Raw genomic sequence first — 19345 nt, forward strand, 5'->3', positions numbered from 1 at the left:
ATCCACACCAAAGATCAAGGCAGACATATCTGCCTGGCTGTCAGATTTCACACCATCAAATTGGAAGAAAATTTAAAAATCCAAAGTCAGATTTGGTCCTTGCTCTGGGAATGCAAAGAGGCCTGAAAGGCTTTGACATAGATATTTATGCCTGGCATAAAACCACCATGGGAACTTCTGTTTCCCTGGTTTTGCCATCCCTTTAATAGGAATATGTCAAGCGAATATTAAGGAATGAGATCTTATAGTTAGTATAGTCTTGAGTTGGTATCACTTCACTTAAGAGGAGGGTGCAGTGTTCAGCCTCTGCCCACCACAGCTCAACAGCTGCTCTCCCAAACACGTCAGGTTGCAGGCTCTCACCTTAAATCAACAGTGCTGCAGGTGTGGGAGACAGGGGACCTTAAATTCTCTAAAGTTGTGTTTTTTCCTCCAAAGCCCCTGGGAGATTTGTACCCTGAGATACCATCCTTCTGTCAGGCATGGAGGGTGAGCCACCTTCATCATCACTGCTCTTAGCTTTAATTTCCAGCACAAATAGCCCCAAACCCCTCTGGAGTGGGGCAATAAGACACAGACACATTGCCTCTTAATACAAAGCCAATTGTGTTTACTCCATTACTCAGTTCCTAATTACAAGCCCTATCTCAGAGGAGCTTGGGATGGCTCTATAGTTTCAGAAACCTCATGGTAGAAGGGGTATTTTTTAAATACAGTGTTTTCCAGAAAGACTATCTTAAAAATATAGTGCAGTTCAAATCCTTTGCTTCCTTTAATGCTATTTTCAGGTTGGTTTTTTTTCTTTTTTTTCAAATTAGGTTTAGTAACATGCATGAGATGTTAGATTAAAGGGACAGGGCTTGGGTTTTCCGTGTCTGTACAGAAATAGCTGTTCCCTGGGTGGGCCAGGTGAAGCTGAGCAGACTTATTGTCACTTGACTTTCCCAGCCTTCTGGGTGGAGGAGGCAGGGATGGGACTGGCTGCCTGCAGGAAAGTCTGGCCAAAAGCACTGGGCCACATCCTTTGTGGAGGTAAATCAACATTGTCTGGGTGGCGTTTCTGGAACCATGACTATTTTCATCAGGATCAGGCCTTTTCCATATGGTGAGGAAGTGGTAAAGATCACAAAGGGAGGGAAAGCTGTCCATGCATGGCAATAATTGCAAGAATCTGTGGGGTTTTCTGATGTAGGTGGTGTCTTTTTCTCTAAAGAATGAAAGTGTGGCTCGTTCCCTTTAAGGAGACTTGCTGAGTAGCTCATCCCAATAAGACAACAAGCCCAGATGCCCAGAGGAAGAGCAGTGTTGTTGTGAAGAACAGCCCCAAAAGGCAAAAGGTCTGGATTTTATTTGCAGCTGTGCCACAAACTTCCTGGATGATGTGGCCAAGTTAAGCAGGTCCGTTGTTCCAGCAGCGCCCGTGCCCTCTCTGCGCAGGCACGAGCTGTGCGTTCGCTCAGGGCTTGGCACTAAAGTCCAACAAACACAAAGCTGCAGAGAACCGCGGGCTGCCCTGCTTGCCCCAGGAGAAGGGGCAGGAGTGAGTGAAGCCACCGTCCTTGACAGCAGGGATCTGGATCCAGAAACAGGGAAGAGCATCAGAGAAAGCCCACCTTGACCAATGGCCCACTGCTGGCAGACGATGGATGTGGGTGCCCGGGGAGGAAAACAAAGTCAGGGTGAGCAGAGCTGGACTTCCAGAGCTGGGAGTGGTTCGTGTGAACTCAGCAACCCTCAAAGGATTTCTAAACCTGGGAGCATGAGTAGTCCAGGATGAACTCTCAGGGCACCTTGGGATTTTTAGCTTCCTTGGAGCAGGCCTCATTTCTTCAGCTCTACGTCAGACCTGCTGGGTCACACAGGGCTTTTGTAGCTGCTGCAAAGAACAGCCTTCCCGTGGCTGTGTCAGCTCTCACAAGGAAGTGATGCTGTCTGCCAGGGAGTTGAGGCTAAATGCACTGGTGTTTCCTCATGCTTTGGAAGGGAAGAGAAGTCTGGAGAGAGCTATTGTTGTGGTGTACAGGAACTTTGCCAGTATAATGCCCTGTAATAACAGCTAGTCTTCCTTCAGGTCATTGTTACCTACTTTTTCGTACTCTTGCTTATGACAAATAGATCTTGAGTTTAGAGACGCTCTCCTTCTCTTTCCTTTTTCCTGACTTACTAAATATATTTGGGATGTTTTCCTTTTTTTTGTGGTGGTGTATCCAAATATCCCTGTTTAAGTGTCATCTTCCAAATCTCTCCTCCACGGAGCCATGACCAGATAACCAGCACGTTTGTGCTCTGTCTCCATGTCTCAGTGGGAACTAAAGCAAAGGACATTCTCTGAAGGGCAGTACAGATGATGAAACTGGATTTAGGATAAGGAAATATCTGTCTGCTCTCAGAGATAGTCTTGCATCTGCTTTGTCCATGCCCCATAACCAAGCTGCACCCTGGAAGCCACAGAGCTGAGTTAGGGTGGGGGTGGGTTGAGCTTTCACCCCAGCTTGTGGTGGGATTTGTACATCCGGGCTCAGGACGGTGTGAATGTGGCTACATTCCACCTGGAGATGGCTGGTGTCCAGCTGGCTGAGAAGGGGGCTGGATGGAGAGGCAGCTGTTTGCATCAGCCAGCGTGGGCATGCCCGAATTCTCCTGTGCTACTGGAGGGTACTCAGATATTCCAGTGATGAGGGCAGTCTGAGAACCTGTTTAGACCAGAACATGGGTTTCAGTGGCAGTTTTCTGGCTGATTAATTGGGTGACTTCGTGCAAGTCTCAGCTTGCCATTGCCCTATCCAATAAATGGGAATAGCAGCATTTGTCTCCCTTTGTAAAACACTTTGAGGTCTACGGATAATCCTCCTCCTTTTTCCCACCCATCATTATGGGACCAAGTGGAATCTTACAACACATTGAGTTTCTGTGGTCTGGCGTTTGCCAAGCATCTGAGAATGACTCTTTGGCTTGAGTTTGCAACGTCTGTGACTGCCACGTGATTTGTTATGGCAGCTCCTTGTTGAAACCAGGTCACCACTCACCTGAGAGTGCTTGAGATGGGGAGAGAAGCTGAAGCATCCACGAGGAGGATACAGACCCTGGGGCACCCTGTAGCCACACACATCAGCAATCCATCAATAACCCACAGCACTTTGTGGTTCAAAGCTCTGCAAATACTTAAGAGTGGAAAACTCCAAACAAGAGAAGATTCTTCTTGACCACCACACTGCTCTCTGTTACCCTGGTGAGCAGCAGGCAGAGCTGGAGAAAGACCTTCTCTGGGCATTTGGAGATGTTCTCACAACATAATGTTGAACAGTTTGAATTCAAGGACCTTGTGCTGCTGTGCACAACTGATATTTTAGGGCACAGTTTCTTGTTTCTGTGGATTGTCCTTAGAATCATAGAGTAGAATGGGTTGGGTTGGAAGGCACCCTAAAGATCATCTGGTTCCAGCCTTCCAACCTGCCGTGAGCAGGGATGTCACCCACTAGACTGGGGCCCCATCCCACCTGGCCTTGTCCAGGGGCATTTTCTCCTTGGATGCAAGTCCCTTCTTAGATATCATCCCAAGCAGGTACCAACAGGATGTGCTACTGAAGTTATGCTTTTTCTTACAGTGACCTGAAAGGAAACCTAAATCGTTGCAAGTAAATATTACAAATGACTCAGGAACTGAAGAAGGGAGTGAATAGTTAAGAAATCAGGTTGCTGATACACAGAGATCTTCCCAAAGAACATTGCAAGGTTGTAGGAGCCTTGAAGAGCCAGGAAACCAGCAGAGATCGGTATCAGGCAGCAATGAGCTTACAGGAGAGAGGCTTGAAGAGAGGCTTGATCACAATCTCCAAGTACTCACAAGAGGAAGGCAAATGTGGAAATGAGGCGGATGTATCCAGACATCTTCTGGCTGAAACTTGAAGCTGAACATTTTTTACTTTTTGTGGTGGTGGGGAACAGGAGCAGTAGCTTCCTGCAGAGTAGCGCTCCAAGGCTCCGCTAAGAGCTCCTGCAGTCCCTGAGTGGCTGGGGCCAAGTGTTTGGAAAAAATAAGCTGTAGTTGTAAGAGGAATGAGCTGGAGGGTGTCCAGTGGCCTTTACCATGTACAGGAGCAGATATGGGGATCCTCCTGAGTCCTGTAGTTCAGAAAGCACTGATTTGGATTCCTTCAGCCACAGCAACATTAGAGATAACTCCATCTTCTCATTTTGTCAAGCACTGAGCCCCATCGGTGAGGGTAAAGCTTTTGAGAGGGAATAATGCTTCAAAACTGAACTCCAAACACCAGGAGCTATCTGGGCCAGCTTGAGCAGCCTCTTTTCTTGTCCTTTGCCTCCCCTGTATCATTACAGGATGACAGCATCAGAATTACCTGGTGCTCTCATTTCTGCCTTAAATCAGAAAGAAACCCAAACAAACAAGTAATATACCAAGAGCCCATGAGTGAGCGCAAGTGAAAGGCTGCAATTTCCCAGAGCAGCGCTCAGGGTCTGCTCCATGGACTGGGGCTGTGAGGGACTCAGCACCTGGCTGTGTGTTTCATGAGTCTATCAGATATCATCTGTCCATACACAAGCTGTGTTTTACTTATAAAGTACATCGCGTTACATGGGCTATAATGTACAATTTCAAAGCAGACCCACCTTAAAAACATTTTGTTTAGTAAAATAACCTAATTAGAAGAGACCTTCTGGCTGATGTGGTTGAGGCTGTGATAATTTTTCCTTCTCAAATCATTTTCTCTGTTTATTATACTTAATTATAGTGTAATTATGTATTCATCCTCTAGGCAAATTATGCAATCAGAAAATGTGAGTGGTTCATTTGCCGCTGCTGTTGGGACCAGTGTTTACGTCCCTAGTACAAAATATGAGCATAATTTCTATTATTTATAGTATTACATATATGCATATACATAAAAGAAGTTTCACACAGAATGAAGAATTGGTGTAAATATTTTATTGGCACTCATTTTTGCATCATCCACTCAATTCATTTGTGGCCTACTAATATTGGAGACACCCAAAGCTCAGGTAAGTAAAATCCTTACCATAAATTTTCTCAAACACAAAAGGCTGAGGAACGTGAAAGTTGCACAACTGAGCTTTAATTTTGGTAGGAGGATTATTATTACTTTTAAGAGCTGTTTTTGCATTTCACTTCCCAATGCTCCAAGATTTAGCACAGCAAGAGAGAAAGGAACCCCACAATATCCAGTTGTGGAGTGTGGATTTCTGTTCACATCGTGAGTTCAGACTAATCTATTTTTAGCCATGTGCTTCATGAACTTTCTAGCCATGGCAGCCCTCACTTTAGCAGACTGCTGGGTTGTTTGTTCTTCCTTGTTTCCCTTGATGGGAGTTGACAGATCATGTTTGAACATACCAAAACGTGAAGCCAAGTGTCCAAATCTTGCCTCCTGAGATGGATGTTTTCTCCTTCTTTGGCCAGCTCTCAGCATGAACACAAACTGAATTCCCACTTGGCAATTTCAGCTTCTCTGTTTGTGCTTATTTTGCAGAATGAAGCCACTCTCACCAGTGGAGCAGGTGGGGGAGGTGACACATCTACTGCTGGAGCTCAGCCCCCTGTGTTTGTTACAGCTGGCAGAGGTGAGACATCCACCTCACCATCCCACCCAGAGAAGGAGAAAGAAGGTGATTCCTGATCATCCTCACCAGCCCTGCAGCTGCCCCATGGCCTCAAAAAGCCTTTCCCTCTCCCCACCCTCAAAATGCAACCACTGCCCCATTCCTCCCTCTCCCTGAGAGGAGAACTGTCAGTTGTGGTCTCTGAGGGAGAGGCGCTGCCCCAGCCAGCCTGGAATAAAGCTACAGAGTGGAGAATCAAGGCCCAGATCCAGGCAGATACTTTGTGGTAACCTAAGATCCCATGAACATCTGGGGAGATTTTTCAAAGGGTAGGGACAGGGGCTGTTGCTCCATCCTGACCCGCTGGGGAGCTGCATTCACACACACAGGTGGGCCAAACCAGCCCAAACAGGGTGGAAATAGCCACACCACTGCTCCCAGTGCTGGCTGTGCAGCAGATGGGACACAGCACATGGAATGCCACGTGCCAAGAGCCCCAAGCCTGGAGCAGGCAGCGGCTCCATGGAGAGCTGAGGGACCACAAGACCAGGCGCTGACTCAGTCCACGGCAAGGAGGCATCTCCCAGAGCGGGATGAGATGGGAGCAGTAGGTATGTAAGATGTTTTTGTTTTTTCCTGATGTTATCCCCATTTTCCCAGGTCCCAGGTTCAGACAGCCGTCTGCCATGTGCTTTGGCCAGACATCGAGACGCTAACCATGAGCTGGCATTGCTGCCATGAGCAAAGGGACAATGCCACCGAGTGTCTGGGCCGTGCCAGCCTGCTCCCACAGGGATTTTGCATGGGGTGAAGTAGGTTGGGACTGGGCAAGAGGTGCTCTGGCCCCCTGCCAGAGGAGGATTTGTCCATTATAGTCTCTCTTGCTTTTGGGGTGTGGCCTGAAAGGGAGCGTTGGAGTATTTGTTGGGGGTTTTCCACATTTTGTTATGAAAGCCTTGGGTTTTCCATGCCTTGAATTTGGGAGCACATACCTTAGTAAGCAATTTTACAAGTGCCTGGCTCATCCAAGGTGATGCTTCCCACCTGTTGGTTTGTAAATGCTATGGAATGAGTGGTGTATTTAACTATTTCTGAGCAATGGGTGGCATTGCTGCCATGAGCAAAGGGACAATGCCACCGAGTGTCTGGGCCATGCCAGCCTGCTCCCACAGGGATTTTGCATGGGGTGAAGTAGGTTGGGACTGGGCAAGAGGTGCTCTGGCCCCCTGCCAGAGGAGGATTTGTCCATTATAGTCTCTCTTGCTTTTGGGGTGTGGCCTGAAAGGGAGCGTTGGAGTATTTGTTGGGGGTTTTCCACATTTTGTTATGAAAGCCTTGGGTTTTCCATGCCTTGAATTTGGGAGCACATACCTTAGTAAGCAATTTTACAAGTGCCTGGCTCATCCAAGGTGATGCTTCCCACCTGTTGGTTTGTAAATGCTATGGAATGAGTGGTGTATTTAACTATTTCTGAGCAATGGGGAAGCTGTGGTGCAGTTTACCTGAGGTCAGGCAGAAGTCTGAAGGAAGGGCTTGGAGCAGGAGTCAGACTGACAAGTCCCCAGCAGCCAGGCACAAGTGGGGCTCCTCCATCCTTTCTGTCCTTTCCTGGTTTTCCCCTTGTATTCCTGGGGGGGAAATAAAAGAGGGGCAAATGAAATGCAGATTATAAACTCCAGCATCTGTGCTAGGGGAATCTGCAGCCAAGTGCAAGTGAATGAATTTGATCCAGTATTGGCCACTGATTCTTAAAGAACTTCTTGTCTCAGAGGGAACTGGTTCAGAAACCAGCCCAAAAGCTGAGATCCCACAGCTCTGAATGAGGACAAGGGCCACCCTTCCTAAACTGGAGGTTTAATCAGTTGAATTTCAGTTATTGGGAAGCCATAAGGGAAGCCTGGCCTATTTTTATATCTTAGAGCCCCCGGGAAGCCTCAGCCCCAGAAATGTGTTCCAGCACTGCTTCAGCACATGCTGAGCCTCACCCAAGTGTCCAGGAGAGCATTGCACCCGTATCTGAGCTGTCGTGAGCTAAAGCCAGCAGAAGTAGCTTTCCATTCACACCTTCAGTTTTCATGTTAGCATGCCATAATGACATGAGGCAGCAGATGGATGCAGACCAGGAAGAATATTTGGACATATTAGGCAATGGGGATTGGTCCATTCAGCTCACACATCTCCAGCTGAGACATCACAAAGCTGCAAAGGACCAAACTGAAAGCTTCTCATAAATAGAAGCAAAATGGGCTTTGCCCAGGTTTATTGAACATTTTATTTAAACCACCAGCTCCTGTCCCAGTCTGCAAAGCCCAAACCCTGCCCTTTAAATTGCTAACAGAATGACCCCATTTTCATTGGCTTCAGTCTTTCTCAGAGCTGACACTTTGCCCCTCTGGAGAAGGGCTGAACAGCAGACATCCAGCTAAAATCCTATGCCAACAGCTAAAGGTAAAACACACTTTTCAGTCAGCTATGGGATATGTTTCCCAAAAGCTCTGGTATCTCTGGTCTTCTCTACTTTGTCTGTGAAACTATTACTTTGCATAATGGAAGGGAACAACGCTCAACCATCTGGTAGCACACCATCCATGTATAATTTAGGTTGCTTTACTCACTCTCCCATCAGCAACAAGAACGGAGCTTCTTTCTTATTTCCCTTGATCTCTTAGCCCTGTTCTAGAAAGTCAAAGCCAGAAGCAGCTGTGGGGGAGTGAACTGTACCCTAAACTGGGGTTTGAATTTTGAGGGGCATCTCTGCTTGTGAGTGAGAGTCCTTCACAACTTGGACACTTCTCAATTCTGTGTGAGCAAAGGGATGAAGAATTCAGTAATCCCAGTTGGGAGAGGACACTGGGTATCATCCTATATGCAAATGCCCCTTTCACTTCCAGCAAAGCCTGGGAACTGGGATCACATCACCTGGGAATCACCACTGAGGTCAGTGTCACCAGGCAGCACCACACACGCATCCAACAGGGCAGTTGTGAGGGAGGTGCTGAGCCCACTTATGTCCAGCGTGGAGAGACCTCCATCACCCCTGAGGGACCCCTCATCCTGAGGACCAAGTCATCTCTTCATCTCCATTGCTGGTTCTCTTAGAAACCTGAACCAGGGAAACTACCATTTTAAAATACTCCTCTATGTCAAGAGGAATATCCAGAGCTGTACTCCTGTTTATCCACTCTTGGTGAGCGTAGTCAGACGGTGAAGGCCGGGATGCTGGAGTTTATGGCTTAAATCAATGGGATTATTCATGAGTTGAGAGATAACCATGTGCTTTTATGCTTGGCTGGCGCAGCGTCTCAAGCTGACAGCTGGGAGTCAAAAGCTCTGAGTCACCGGGTCCCTCCTCTCTCTCCTTCCTGTGTGACCAGTCTGCCCGTGTCTGCTTCCCTGCCTGCCGCATAAGGAGGATGACAATCGCTTTTATCTGATGGTTGCTTTCAAATGGCCCTAAAGGCCTCTTCTGGCCTGATGAAAATTCAGTAGAAGCTGGACTAGCGTGGAAAGATGGGAGGACATTTAACTAATGAAAGCGCTGGGGCTCAGGAAGGCAATTACATCCTTTCTTCCTCCCTACATTCCCACACAGGCTACTGGTGATTGCTGCAAAATCTTCTATGGGCAGAGAGGGGTGGGAGGCCATGGAAAGGGTGAGACAAAGCCTCTGAGCTGGGGGAAGGCTCTGTGGGATGGTGTTGGGGTGGCCAGCACAGCAGGTTCCCAGCAGAAGTTACACCTTAAAAGAGGCTCCTTTCGATTACAAACTCGATCCTGCAAGCCTCTGCTTCACCTATGTACTTTGTAAAACAAAACCATGCACAAAAACTAGAGACAAAGAGAGATGTATGGGCCAAGTGCATGTGTTTTATGCCCCAATTTACAGTAAGTCCCCCGAGAAGTGACCAAGAGGGGTTTCCACATTTAGCATGTACCTCTCTAAGTAAAAGATGATTTTAAATACAGATTCCATCCCTTCTCCTGCTGTGGGGTCTCTCTCCCTGTGGACCTGTGCAGAGCAGCCAGGGCAGCGCTGACTTACAGACCCACTCAGTGCTGAGTTTTTGGAGAGACAAGCAGTGCGAGCTGCCCAGGGTGCAAAGGGCTGACTGCATCGAGGGCTGAAGGTGCCTTTTCCCGGGCCAATTGCCCCCTTGCCACCATTCCTAGGAGGAGAAGTTGCTACTGCAGCCCTGCTTCAGTGCACCTCCCTTTCTTGGGGGTGCTGGCTTTGGCATACGCCTGTAAGATGGGCTGTTCTGCACCTCCCTGTTGGTTAGCAAGTCAAATAGGAGAGTGTGAGAAACCCTGTGCAGCTACAGCTGTTGTGCCCAGGAGAGTGTGCAGGCAGAGGAGCTGTGGGCATCCTCCCAGCTGCCCCAGCATTAGTTAAATACAATTGCTCTCACTTTCCACTGATAGACATCAAAAAGCAATTAAGAATCAAGCTCTTCAAATTGATAGGTCTCCTGAATTTGAAACATTTTTCATTATTTGGCTGGTATCACTGCCTAGATTAGATTATTTTTTTAAAGGGAAGATTAAAATAAACAGTATTTATGGTTTAATTATTTGAATGACTAAGAAGCTCCAGCTTTATTTTAACTTCACAGAGGACCAGGAGATGCTTTTAATGATATGTTTTACTCACACAGGACTTTTCATCCAAGAATCTCAAACTGCTTTTCAAATAATTAATTAATCCTTGTACCTCTCCATGAGACAGTTATTATCTCTGATGTTACTGATGGGTAAGCAAAGGCACAAAGACGTCAAGGCACAAACTGTTTTCCAAATATTAATTAATTCTCTCACCACTCTGTGAGACTGTTACTATCTCTGCCACTGCCAATGGGTAAACTAAGGCACAAATCTGCGAGTAGCTCACCTGAGGCCATGCAGGTGAGTCAGGAGCAGAACTGAGAATACCTATGACCGGTCTCTGAGCTCATTGTTTCCAGCAAGTCCTACACCGTATTCCTGTCAATGGGCAGCACTACCTGGTGTGAAGCACAGCTGAAACCAGCTGCTTTATGAAAATATTTCTTCTGGTCTCTCTTCATCCATTGGGGATCATGTTTGCCCACATCAAACTGCAGTTTCTTTTGAACTTGTTGTGGCTGGTGGAAGCCAGAGTAACTGTGAGGAGAAATGGTTGGTTTAAAGGACCTGGGGAGCTTTGAGATGCTCTGGTGGTGGGGCTGTCCAGCAGCACGCAGTGGTTCTAGAGCTCATCCCTGTGCCCATCCTGTGTGGCAGCCTCAGGCTCAGCCAGGCACAGGGTTCCACAGGCAGGGATTGGTGCTGTGGCTCCTCTCTCCTGTGTCCGAGCCTGCAGCCCTGGAGCAGGCACATGCAGGCCCCAGGTGTAGTAACACGAGCTACTGAACCTGTGTGTGCACTGCCCTACTTACCCACCTCCTCCTTGGGCACAGGACAGCGGTGTATCTTTAGGGATCTGCGCAAGAGAATGTGGAGGAACATGGGGACCCTGAGGGCCGGGGCCCCTCAGCAGCCAAACCCACCTTGTCCCTTGCACAGTCCGTCAGCTCGGACTTGGTGTGTGATTATCCCATGGAGCAAGAGCTTTCTGTCCTCCCTAGGAGGAAAAGGCAGGAAGCTGGAGGCACTCTCTGCCCCCAGGAAGGATCCAGCTGTAGGATTCTCTGCACAGGCACCTGAACCCTCACCACAAGCACATCCCAGCTGAGCTATTTCAAACATGGGCTTGGCCCCATCAAATGCAGTCTCATTTCCACATGAAAGGGCTGGAGGAATATGAAGCCAACTCATCTGAATTGATAAAAATTTGGCATTACTTTACCCCAGTTATCTAAACTTTCTGTGTACGTTAATTACAATGCAAAAACCTGGAAGATGGGGGTGCATCTCAGCTGTCTTTCTGGGAGTGGGTTTTTTATGGGTTGGTTTTTTGGACTTTATTTCTTTTTGGTTGGTTGTTGCATTTTCTTCCCTAAACTTCCTTTCTCCAGTTCCACTGTGCTGGAGTCTGATTGCTCTCTCCTCTCTGCAATTTGGATGCCTCAGTCTTTGTGCTCCAGCTCTGATGCAAGCGCTCAGGTGCCGTGTTTGCCAAAGCTGGCACGAGCACCCCGTGCTCGTCTAGACACAGTCTAACTGTGGCACTAATGCCAGGCTTCCACAGGCTGAGCTCGGCGTTCGTCAGAGCTCTGCCCACGGTCAGCCCTTTGATCTTTATCCTTGAAAACCACAGCCATTGACAAAGGTAAAATGAATTTCTGACTTTGAAAGACTTTGATGGCATTCCCCTGTTTTGGTTTGCGTTTTGGTTTTTTTTTCTCCTCTCCTTTGCTCTTCCAGCTGAACTTTGTCATAAAGCTTCTGATCGCAGCTGCAGCTCCAGGACCAGAGAGAGGTCATGCTGTCTTGCTTTCTGCTGCTTTAAAATCTGAAGGGGAAACCCTGGGACACTTCTGAGACAGTCTGCCAGTGAGTGAAATGTAAACTGTAATGGGAATCAGAGATAGAAGGCCCTCAGGATCTGCTCTTGTACCTTCTTTAAAAGAACAAACCAAAACAAAATCATCCTGAATAGGGCCAAGTGCCAAGAGCGGGAGAGAATGAGAACTATTTGGTGTTAGATTTCTAGCTGGAAATCTGCAGCCTGCCAAGCACTGCTATTTGCCTCCAACCCAGAGGTTGAGCTGAGGCAAGGGCCTTCTATCAGACGTTGTATAGACACGCTGTAAGAGATAGTCCTGCCTGGAGGTGCTCATCGTGATGTAAACGTGGTGAGCAAATCCAGTGTTGCCGCTCCATCTCCTCAATGGGAAGGGTCACACCGGGCACCTGAATTCATTGAAGGGCTCCAGGTGCCTTCACGGCAGTGATCTCATCAAGGTTGTCAAAGATGACAAAGATGGCATCTCTGCTGGCAAGCTGTTGGCTCCAAAAGTGGCAGCTGTGCTGTCACACAGGGCTGGACAGTGGTGCCTCGTGTGTGCAACCATTTCTGACATTTCTCCCTGCTCTGAGTCACAGGGTTTGGCTTGCTGAGGGGAAGTGCTGCACATCTCAAAGCTCAGCAGCTTTGAGCCAGACTTTTCTCTTCGTAAGGTTGTAAAAGCCAATTGTGAGATGTCTTATCCCTTTGAATTTACTGGAGGAAGCACTCTACATGAGGGACCTTCAGTGAGGTGCTTCCACCAACCTGGATGAATTTCAATGGAAACAGAGTAGGGGGGTCCTTCCACTGGGCCTGGAATAAGAGCAGGGATTTAAAGAACTGGAGATTAATACCACGGACAGTGCAAAAGGGGGGAGGCTTTGACTGAGGGATATGGACAGGGTGTTATTTGCATACCTGTAAAAATCTTTCAGGGACTGGGAGTAAAACCCAGGTTTGCTGAAGCCAACAGGATTTTTGCCACAGATGGCCAGGTGGGCCCAGCTCTCTCCCTAAACACCTGCATGGAAAAGTCCAGAGGCTTTAAGTGATGGTAGTGACAGGAAGCACCAATGGGGATGGCCAATCCCAAAGGCAGAACATCTCAGAGCAGATTTTGGGGTATCCAGCTCCCGGCGAGGAGAGCCCATTGTCAAAATGGGCTTTGTTAAACAAACAAGCAAAAACCAGCTCTGCCTTCAAGGTGATGGGCTCACAGCTGGAGCTGGCTGAAAACTTTCCTCCTGTCACATATAAATATCACACATACACACACATAGTTGGCAAGGAAAACCGTATATAGGTGTTATGTCTGTTCTAGATAGGAGGATGTTTACATTTTACGTGCATAAACTCACATAGATATATATTCTTAAGATCTAAAAAATTTTCTTTTCCTGAACACTTCACCAGTTAATTCACAGATGCCAAATGTTGAGACAATATGTTAAATAGAAATGTTGACGGTTTCCCATGGAGAGTTTTCTGCAGCCTTGGAGAAGCTCTAGTCAACATTTGTTTTGAGACTCAAAGGAATTTGATTAACATTTTGCTGTTGTCCATTCCTGAGGACTCTGAGTTGAGCTGGGACCAGAGGAGCACTGGATGAGTAAAGCTCTTCTCTTATTTACAGCCTCGTCAAAACAGTGAAGTAGCAGGAATCTCCTTGGAGAGCAACGGATCACAGCACTTGTCAAGATGATTTCCAAATCAAAGATGACTTCCAAGGAGCAGCAAGGGTATAATTTTGGAGCCAATCAAGCCAATGGCAAAAATCCTGATTTCTGCACAATATTTTTAATGGAGCCTCTGGAATTTTGGAGCTTTGCATATTATATACTATATACTATATTATATATTCTGTTGCGGCTAAAAGGTCCAGTCCAAATTCAGCATCTGTGGGCCTTACAGAGGAATGACCCTAAAAAGGAGTGATGAAAAAGGTCAGCCTAGTTTGAAAACAAATACCATGTTTATAATGAGACCAAAGGGAGAATGAAGAATTCAGTACTTAATACTGACACCTGCCACTTGCAAAATATCTCCACCACTAGAAACAAATATCTGGGAGAGTTTGGAAAATTTTGGTCACTCATTTGTTCCTCCTTTGTTTCCATTTCAGTCACTGGTCCATCTGCCCATTGACAGCACTGACATTGCTAAATGTCATGAAGTGAAGCTGCCGGAGTTGCTCCATGTGCTGCTTCCAGGTGAGGTGGCAACAGGAACAGCCATAATTCTTACCAAAGCAAAACAAGGCAAAAGAATATTTGCTAATGTTTTTGGATATAGTTGTTAGGTCCCCGGCACAGAGATTAGTCAGTACCCATAAATATCACTGACACTGAACTCTGATTTCCAAGTTCTTTGCTCCCAACGCCCACCAGCTTTGAAAACCCAGCCGAGCTCTGGCTGCTGGGCTGGGAAAACCTTCTGGGACTTACCCAGTTCTTGGTCACTACCAGACCATTTCAGGAGGGGAAGCAAGAGACACATCCACATGCTGCATCCCCTGCTAGAAAAACGGCACAGATGACCCCTCGAGCTCCATTCCCCATGCCACAGTTTCTAGTGACTCCATCATTGATAAGGGATCAGCCCCGGGGTGACAGAGCAGATGTGGAGCCTGGCAAAACACCCAGGGAAAGTATCATAAGTGCTCAGGTCAGTTTTCTCTCTTCTCTGCATGTCTCTGCTGGGAACCAGAGTCCTGGTCCCTATAAATATGGCCGTTCTGACACTGTCATTTAAGAAAATTCGGCTTCCCAGAGAAAACCTCAAACAAAAGAACCAACCCAAGATATTTATCACTTCACACTACATTAATGCAAACAAAAACATTGCACGCTGCAATAAATCCATTATGGAGTCTTACCAGAACAAACTGGTATTCTCACGTGGCCAATTTCAAGCTGAAAGGGTTTGGATTGGTTTTTGCTATTAATATTCTTTCGTAATGGAGAAGGCATTTTTCAATTGAATAAAAAACACTGCCTCCAAAAATGTCCAGTTGCATTGAAAGATTTAGAGGTTTCAACAAGTAAAAACGAAGACCAGCAATTCAATGATTGCCTGAGTGAGAAATTTCTTCAGTATTCCCCCTCTCCCCATCACCTCAAAAAAGTTGAAAAGTGAAATATTAACTGAAAGAACCAAATCCATCCATGTCATCAACATTTTTCATGGGGGAGAGCCGTAGTCCCTGGCTCCCTCCATCATTTACCTTGCAATAATGATATGTTTATGTGTTAACCCCAAAATTAGCTCGGCTGAGCCGGGAATGCCCACAACGGCTCTCTGAGGGACATATTTATACCTGCGGAGCAGGACTGGGTGCAGTCACACACAGGCAGGGCTGGCCCAGGAGAGAGTCCCCGGGATTTGCAGAAGCAGAGCTCAGCAAAGCCTGGCTGAATGGCACCATTAAAGCCTCAAAGGAGTGCCCAAGTGCCAGCCAGCACAAGGAGATAAGGAGCACCCCGGGGAAGGGCACAAAGGTAGCACTGATGAGCAGCGCTTGGCTTTGCTCCCACAGGGGTCACAGCTGGGTCCTCTATTAAAGTTTTCTCAACACAGCAGTATTGAGAATTATACCAAACTACTCACTGGTATTTGACAGTCCTGGCATCAGCAAAGAGAGTCAAAGGCTCTGTTATCTTCTTTTATAAGCTGGAGAATTTGGCTCTGAGGAGACAAAGATCCAGCAGAGCATGTGGGGAGTATCACTCATGTGAGTAAACTGGCACCTTTGTCTCTCGGAAGGTGCATCCTGGGCTTAGCTACAAGAGCCTCCATCTGGAAATACCAGTGATTGGCAAAAATGCGTCTATTCCGAATTTTTAAAAAATTATCTATTATACTACAAGGGGAAACTATTTCTGTTTCCTTACCAGTATCCTTTTGGAGCAGAAGTTCCTGTGTGCACATGCAGCATCCAGGTTCATCCCACTAAATCATCAGTGTGGCACAGTTGTTCCAAGTCATTTCTCTGTTTGTTTTCAATGTCCCATCCTATCAGCTCAAATGGAGTTGGGAAGAGGTAGAGCAACGAGAACGGGCAGTTCTTGAGGTTGCACCGAATCGAAGGTAAGAAAATATAATAAATTTTATTTCATGCCTTCTTGCCAATTGCTAGAAATGTGCAGTCCATATGAATGCATATAACAAGGAGGGAATGTTGGGAAAACCAATAAAGATTCTGTGGTCTTAACTATAATGAATGTAGTTTGATATAGAGTCTGTTTTTCACTGCATGGCAAAATGAATCATAAAATACTGGACCTTGAAACTCCTGCATTTTTTAATAATAGCCTGGGGACAGTTTACAGTGTAATGAATTGTAATTAACCCACCTTCAAAATCTTTTATGAGTATTTTGCCAATTAGCTTCGCATGCTTGCTAATGACTCATGGCCAGCGCATGTCTTTACAGAGCAGGGTTTACAGCACACACCAGCCTGGGAAGGCAGCAAAGGGACACAGGATGGGGAGGGACATGCAGGTAAGACCCAACCAGTCCTAGCAACCTACATATTTCAGCATTCAAAGAGCCTTTGCTGCTCTCCCAGCCCCAAAATAACTGCAATAATGTATAGCGACGTCAAAAGGCTTTGGTTTCCGAAGGATTGCGAGGAATGCAAAGGGCTCAAGTCCTGACATCTGTTGTTACTTAGTACCAACATATATAATGCTGCTAATTGCTGAGCCATCTTTGTTTTCCTTACTTAGCACTAGAGTTAGAATTATTTTATTTTTGTGGTTCATGGCTTCCTGCCACTTGCAACACAAAGTCCACTCTAAAGAAAATAAAACAACTATCAGGCTGCCTACTAACACTGTGTGGAGGGCTGGGGCTGTTTCTCCCCCCTCTGATGTTTTAGGTTGTGTTTTTGTTGCTTTTGGGGGTTTTTTTAATTAAGGTAAGAAGAGACAGCAGAGCTGGGACCTGACCAGTGTCACAGCAGAAGGCCACATGGGCCAGTATCCCATCTCCCAGTATCCCATCTCCCAGCATAGCCAGGAGGCGATGCAGGCGATGCAGAATCAGTCCCTCCCCTGCTGCACCCTCGCTCCAGGCAATCCGTGGTTTATGGACTTCCCAAAGCAGAGGCTGCCTCCAGACCAGTGTGTTTTAACAGCCACCCATGGATCTATCCTCCTCAAATGTTTTTGATCCCTTTCTCAGGCCATTTATAACTTTTGGCCTCTGCAACATCCTGTGGCAATGAGTTCTATGGTTTAATTATGCTTTGTATGAAAAAGTGCTTCCTTCTGTTGGTTTAAACCTTCTTGTGTGACAGCACCACCAGGTCCCTCTAATTCTTAGGAGAACCAGTGAACAGCCAGTTCCTATTTGCTTTTTTCTGTGTCAGTCATGATCTGACAGACCTTTACTGAACCTCCTGCTTCTGTCACCCCTTTCCACCCTGAAGGCTCCTCATCTGCTTATTTTTCCATCTTTGTGGAAGCTGTTGCCCATCTCTCCTCATCCTGAATGCTTTCCTTCCTGTGCTTTCCAGTTCAGCCCAACTCTCCTGGAGTTCCATGGCCAGAAAACACACTACCATAGAGATGCAGTTTCACCGAGGAGTGCTGTAATGATGTTTTCTGATTTGTTCCTGCCTCTTTGCCAGCTCATTCCTAACGTGATAGTTGTCTCTTCTGATGGACTTTCAATGATATTTGCAGAGGCCTCCCTGCTCTCTTTGCTCAGTGTTATTTTTAGGGCTCATCTGTGTGGAAGTACAGTGAGAGTGAGTTTTCTGCACGTGCTCTGCCTTTGTTGACACTGCCCTGCATCAGCCATTTCACTGCCCAGCCACTCGGGATCGTGAACCCTTTCAGCAGTGCTTTGTGGCCAGATTTGCATCATCTGCAAAATTTCTCTTCTCTCTGTTCATCCTTTTTACCAGACTATTTATGAAAATGTCTGAACACTATCAAATTAGTATTTCTACAACAACTCAGTTCTAAGTAATGCATGAAACCTCTCTCACACAAAGACGTGGCAGGCACCAGCCAAGGCTTTGAGGGGACCCACCAGTGACCTCCAGTGACTCTGAACATCCAGAGATTTATACCCATCCTCCAAAAAGACAGCCTTTAACTCCTTGTAATTGCAGGAAAGAACTTTCTTTTCTCCTCTCTTATCATGAAGCCTTGTTGCAGACAGTTCTTAGGCACTTGAGTTTGTTGGCACGACTCTCTGAACTCCTCTGAGCATGTTATCAATACTGAGTGGGTAAGCAGGAGAAATCAGTGATAAGAAGGCCCATCTGGTGTGTCAAGTATTTCATTCCCCAGCCAGGGATATGTCATTTGTTTATTATTTTTAATAACTCGCAGTCTGTCCCTGTTGGTTGTGCAGACCATGGAACATGGGTTGGTAAGAAAGACTCAGCTACAGCAGAGCCTTTTATTGCCAGATACAGAATCTCTTCTGTTTATAGGTGAACTGCACACCTTTTGCTCTGAATTCCCTAAGTTCACCAGCCAAACCCACAGAATCTGTCCTGGATGTCCTATTTCAGGAGACCTGAGAGGTGGGCTTGGCTTGGTGTGCTTGGGGAATACCCATTGCTGCTCTCAGCTGCCCTCTTTTCAGGGAATTCTCAGCTACACTGGAAGTGTAGTTTCACCTGAAACTGTCCTGCTTGCACACTCTGGCTGAAGAGACTTTTCCCTTTGCTGTACCATGGTACAGATCCAGTTCTCCTGGAGGATCAGCCCTCATGGCAGTGTGAAACCCCACAGGGCAGTTAGCATTGCCAGGCCATTTCTTTGTGTCACTAAATGTCACCACTGCTCTGTTCCCCCGCGTTGTTCTCACTTCCCCATCAGTCGGCTGTCCCAGGGTTTTGCAGGAAGGGCCAAACTTGTGCTAAACTTCACCTGAGGCTCACCTTGTGCCTCATCCTTGAAAGCCATGTGTTTGGGAAGCATCCCTGAGTGCTGTGACTCAGGTCTGCCCTGGCTCTGTTGTGGTGCCACGTGGAGTTATCAGGAGTTTCTGAGCGTTACCCCTCTGGGTGTTGCTCCGTGCTCCGCTGTGCACCTGGAGAACCTCTTTGCTGGACATGCAGATAACCCACTGCAGAATTGTATCACAAACATGAGCCTGGGGCTTGCAGAGAGCCTCAGTGGAAAGGGAGACAAGACTTACTGCAGGAACTGTACAATGCTTACTGTGACTCTTCAGAGTTGAGCACCATGTTTGGACCACAACTTTTTCCAAAGAAAAACTGTAGCATCTGCATATTTCCAACTGCACTGATCCTGCTGCAGTGACCTCAATTGCAATCCCAAATCTTCAATCTGATTTTCCTCTTCTTAGTTCAGCAG

The 19345-nt window shown here is 46.8% G+C and overlaps 1 long non-coding RNA gene across 2 annotated transcripts; it reads left to right on the top strand.

Annotated features, from left to right (window-relative positions):
• Positions 1-535: 535 nt before the first annotated feature.
• Positions 536-19339, top strand: LOC108449376. 2 transcript variants are annotated; one of them, XR_001865554.1, is made up of 3 exons: positions 536-6188; positions 13638-14214; positions 16023-19339. It is a non-coding gene; the product is annotated as an uncharacterized LOC108449376 (long non-coding RNA). The 2 variants fall into 2 exon arrangements; XR_001865553.1 differs by having other exon boundaries at positions 537-6188; positions 13638-13743; positions 14127-19339.
• The last annotated feature ends 6 nt before the right edge of the window (positions 19340-19345 follow it).

Source organism: Corvus brachyrhynchos, unplaced genomic scaffold (genome assembly GCF_000691975.1).
Source record: "Corvus brachyrhynchos isolate BGI_N302 unplaced genomic scaffold, ASM69197v1 scaffold69, whole genome shotgun sequence".
In the NCBI taxonomy this organism is placed as follows: domain Eukaryota; kingdom Metazoa; phylum Chordata; class Aves; order Passeriformes; family Corvidae; genus Corvus; species Corvus brachyrhynchos.